Genomic DNA, 5,742 nt, shown 5'->3' on the forward strand with positions numbered 1-5,742 from the left:
TGTTGGGGTCAGATGGGAAAGAAAGGTCACACAGATCCAAACACTCACTGCCACATCTGTACTTTTTCCACACCTGGATTAGTTTACACTATCTCACCTTTAAGCACAAATTTCTTCTTGAAACATTAGCACTATTTGCTCACACTCTCTCGGTGTTTGAAACATTCTGTAACTTTATATCATTTCAATATAAGGGCTGCTGTTAACAATTACATCAGCTTAAAGAAGAAAATTTGAACAAATTTAGCTTCTGGGAGAAAATAAGCACTGGCAGTGACTTGATGAAGAAATGTAATAGACTAAATTAACATACTAAATATAATCAAAGTGTTTTGCATCTATTTTGTAAGACAAAATAATTATCTATTCCAGCATTAGAGTTCAAAAGTTCAGTAAAACAGAGAGCAATCTTAGCCAAATTAACACATCTGCAATGGAAAACTATTAATTACAAAGAAAATGATAACATCTGTCTCTAAGTAACATCTGCTATCTCACTTTAAAATAAGAAGAACATTACAAAACTAAACTGGCTGAGACGATACTTGTGGGAAATTTTGAGAAGACAGATTTTATTTTTTATACTAGATCATAATCAGAGGATGACTCCTCTGCAGCTACATAATGAGATACAGACCAACTGTGAAGCTTCCAGAGCAGGATGTTTAATTCTTCTTAATTTGGTTCTAAAACAATTTCAGCTTGGATAGAAAAACAGAAGTGAGCTACTGTAGCTGCCAAAAGAGACTTGTAAATGGCGGTTTGTTGTAACAAATTAGCAAATGGAAAACAGTTAGGCAAAATATGGAAAAATACTAGTGGCAACATGCTCACAATAACAATTCTAAAATGCTGATGTTTAGCCCATTTTATTTAATAATTGCAAACCTAGAAAAGAGAGAGAGTGAGATTCAAGTTGAATATTGGTGATATTACAGTTGGGGTGGAAGGATCAACAAACTCTTGCTTATTTCACCTCCTAAATCAGATGCATTTATCTTGCTTTTCCCTGGTCACCTGCAGTGGATTTATGCCTTAAGAGGGTCATGGCTGGAGGACAACTGAATTGGCTTGTTTCAGTCACAGCATTGTACATTAGTTGCTACAGAAGCTTTGAAAAACCCCATCAAACACATGGGACATGTGTTAACCATGTTTATGGTTGGTCCTTTTATTTTGACCCTGCCACAAAGGCAGTAGTTACTATAGACACGTCTTGATGCTCAATCTTCCAGCCAAAGAAATCCTAGAAAGCGGATTCTGTTCATCTGGACATTGTGTTTTCAGTGGAAGAGAAGTTTCATCACCCACCCAAGTGACTTCTTCAAGTTTGCCCAAACTTATAAACAATACATTTGCATAATTACTGAAACTGGCACCGCTGGCTAAAATCTCTTATTGGTGAAATCAGTTTTATGATCAATAGTATGCAAATTGTCAAATGCAATAGTCTTAAGGGATCATCAAGTTCAAGAAATAAAACAGTAATTTGGATACCCTTAGTTATGGTTGTAGACATATTTCAATCTGTACTGGACTAGTAACTACGGAGCCCCCCAGGGGACATGGGAGAAAAAAAAATTACGGAGGAAAAAAAAAAATTAGGAAGGAAAAAAAAAAAAATTAGGGAGAAAAAAAAAATTAAGACGGACTTTTGCGAGATCTCGCAAAAGTATTGCGAGATCTCGCAAAAGTATTGCGAGATCTCGCAATAAGTATTGCGAGCGCTCGCAAAAGTATTGCGAGATCTCGCAATAAGTATTGTGAGCGCTCGCAAAAGTATTGCGAGATCTCGCAATAAGTATTGTGAGCGCTCGCAAAAGTATTGCGAGATCTCTCAAAAGTTTTAGCCGCATTCTTCGGAGGCCGCCAGCTCGAAGCCGACCGGGAGGTCGAGGCACGATGTGCCGGGAAAGCGGTGTTCCTCCCGGCTGTAGTAGGTCTCGACCTCCCGTTAGCTTCGAGCTAGTGGGTGTCAGATCTCCAAAAACGTCGGAGCACTTTTGCAAATATGTGATGTCTTGTAAACCGAGCAGGTATCTGACGTTTACACAACTACATTCACGCCTCAAAATATCTTAAAAGTGTATTTTGTGACCCAGAAAGAGTAATATTACAACTAAGTAGCTGCCGCCATTGTTGGAGTTTTGCGAGATCTCGCAATACTTTTGCGAGCGCTCGCAATACTTATTGCGAGATCTCGCAATACTTTTGCGAGCGCTCGCAATACTTTTGCGAGATCTCGCAAAAGTCCGTCTTAATTTTTTTTTTCTCCCTAATTTTTTTTTTTCCTCCCTAATTTTTTTTTTTCCTCCCTAATTTTTTTTTCTCCCATGTCCCCTGGGGGGCTCCGTAAGTAACTGACACACTGACAACTGAATGTGAGCTATTATACTTAAACACACAATACAGAGAATTATGAACCATTAGATACGGTGGCCCCTAGAGACAAAGCACGTACAAACTCCAAAACACTTGCAAACTCCAAAACACATGCAAATTCCAAAACACATGCAAACTCCAAAAACACTTGCAAACTAAAGAACACATGCAAACTCCAAAACACGTACAAACTCCAAAACACTTGCAAAATCCAAAACACTTGCAAACTAAAAAACACTTGCAAACTAAAAAACACTTGCAAATTCCAAAACACGTACAAACTCCAAAACACTTGCAAAACCCAAAACACTTGCAAACTAAAAAACACATGCAAATTCCAAAACACGTACAAATTCCAAAACACTTGCAAACTAAAAAACACATGCAAATTCCAAAACACGTACAAATTCCAAAACACGTACAAATTCCAAAACACTTGCAAAATCCAAAACACTTGCAAACTCAAAACACATGCAAATTCCAAAACACAACGGAAGTGCTCCAGGACGCTAGGGGCAGTGTTGAGCTTTTGTTACCTAGTAACTACACAAACCAGGAAGTACCAATGACCGGATTTGGGGTTTGCAGCCTTAAAGGCCGCATTTTAAGGCCGATTACGTCACAGCGACAAGAGAAGGCTTTCCCAATTCAAAGGCTGCTCTACATGCGGCCCTCAAATGCGTCCATAATTTCCCTGAATTTTAAGGATGGGTCGGTGTAGCCTTCATGGCCCAACATATCCCAGACTTCATAGTGCGGTGGTGGTGTGGATAATTTTGCCGAAAAAAAACGGTGAAAGCAGAGCGGAGGAAGAGTAAACTTTCAGAAGTAAGTACTGAATATTATGTCACTTATTTATGCGCAAATATTTTTTTAATGAAGAACATTAAACCATTATTGTTGGCCACATGTCGGGAAAGTTATGTGACATTAGTCATGTCTGTACTTTCAGAATTAACTTGGTTTTAAAGCCTTTACTTTAAAAAATATATATATATAGTCGACCTTAATCTTACAGAGATTGTGATGATTTTGTGGATAATTAAAGTCAGTCATATATCCACAAACACAACAAGCTGAAAGTCAGTGATGCTGCTCGGTTTGCAGTCCTGAATATCACAGCACAAGCAGGATCCACTGCACTGTTAATGTTAGCTATGTTATATTGCTGCCTCTGTTCGGTGGTGTCGAGCCAAACGGACTTTAACGTGTGTTTGAACGAGCTGACGGTTCACTCGTTAAGATGAAAGAAAGATGCTTTAATCACAGCAGTCACACATGTGTCCACTGTACCATCTGGGAATTCCTCTTGTTTCGTAATAACACAAACACTAAATCCTCCTTCTTTTGTGCTGTTTTGTAGCAGTGTATACACCTGAGACTGTCACCTGTCTGTCCTGCACTCTCTCTCTTTTTCTTTCTCTCTGATTGTGTAATAAAAGTATGAACATGTGTTTATAAGTCACACTTGTGTTTGAATCCTGCAGCTTATCACACATTTGATTTCCATGTGTGACAACTGCAAGTGTCCAGAGTGAGGACAGACTGAGGGACACACTGCTGCACATCATCTGTGAGGCTTTGCACCCCTGATGATCCACCAGGACAAACTCAGCAGTGTGTGAGGAAGAGGAGGAGGAAGAGCCAGCAGCAGCTGACAGATGGAGAGAATAGACCGACTGTTCCCTGTTTGTGAAGGACTGCTAGAAAAGTTTAGAATCACTAATTGTCTGTCCTGAATCAGTCTCATTAGGTAATGTTCAAATAATGCTATCATTCCAGTGCTTTCAGTGTGGGAGAAAGTACTCAGGGCCTTCAAGTTACACACTATGAAAGGCAGCAACAAGTTTAATATTCAGAAACCTAAAGTATGTATCAGCAGCAGAATGGACCTAAAAATAAATGTTTGTTCCAGTTCTATGAAGCTTTGAGTATTTTGGATCAGTAGCACTGCTGTGTTTGTTGCATCATATTGCTGTAATTGTTTATATGCTTTATATATTCTGAGGTAAGTTGATCTATAGTGTTACATCATATTCTATAAGGATGTTATGTGTTTGTAGACTTTCTGCCCAGTTTGACCCATTTAGCAGAAGCCAGCCTGTTTAAGGCTCTGATATCTATTCTGTATGACTTAAAGCAGTTATGACATGGTCTGATTTTCTCACCCAATAAAGGAATATTCAATATATCAGTCTACTCTTCATTTTATCAGAAACAGTTATCACAGCTTGTACATTTTCTTTTTATAAATATATGTAAGCAATGAGCCAAATTTAGTAATGCTAACATACTGAAGGAACAACATTTGTCTCTTATATATAATACACCTATATATGCACTGTCAAAGATACTTGTCTTTGAGTGAAGATTTAAGGTGATAAGACATATAAATAACTGCAACTTGAATCTGTACTGAAGCTCAGTATTTGACACAGAGTTCATGTTCACTGCTGTAATAGCTAATAATGATTAATATAATAACTATAATATTGGCCATATTATATTTACATTACCAAAGTGATATGACTTTAGTCTCATGAACAACATCAGCTAATTCTTATTTACTAATTAATCTTGAAATAACTGTTCAGTACAGAAATGAAGCCCAAAAATCATGTTTTACTGTCCTGTGGTCTCAGCCTCAGATACTTATCAAATCACACAAAGCTCTTGTAGAAACAAACAAACAAATGAACAAAATATGTTCTCCCTCATTTCTGTCAAACAAAGTTGCATGACACGTTTCCAGCGGTTAGTATCATGGTTGCTAGGCAACCTGGGAAGCGCGACGGAGACTAGACTGTCCCATACAGACAAACTTGCCGTTTATTTTGCAAATCGAGCTCAACACTGCCCCTAGCGTCCTGGAGCACTTCCGTTGTGTTTTGGAATTTGCAAGTGTTTTGGAATTTGTACGTGTTTTGGATTTTGCAAGTGTTTTGGAATTTGTACGTGTTTTGGAATTTGCATGTGTTTTTTAGTTTGCAAGTGTTTTGGATTTTGCAAGTGTTTTGGAATTTGTACGTGTTTTGGAATTTGTACGTGTTTTGGAATTTGCATGTGTTTTTTAGCTTGCAAGTGTTTTGGATTTTGCAAGTGTTTTGGAATTTGTACGTGTTTTGGAATTTGCATGTGTTTTTTAGTTTGCAAGTGTTTTGGAGTTTGTACGTGTTTTGGAGTTTGCATGTGTTCTTTAGTTTGCAAGTGTTTTTGGATTTTGCAAGTGTTTTGGAGTTTGTACGTGTTTTGGAATTTGCATGTGTTTTGGAATTTGCATGTGTTTTGGAGTTTGCAAGTGTTTTGGAGTTTGTACGTGCTTTGTCTCTAGGGGCCACCGTAATTAGAGGATGAGATGAG

The sequence above is a fragment of the Simochromis diagramma genome, unplaced genomic scaffold (assembly GCF_900408965.1).
Source record: "Simochromis diagramma unplaced genomic scaffold, fSimDia1.1 OVJJ01000320.1, whole genome shotgun sequence".
Taxonomy (NCBI): domain Eukaryota; kingdom Metazoa; phylum Chordata; class Actinopteri; order Cichliformes; family Cichlidae; genus Simochromis; species Simochromis diagramma.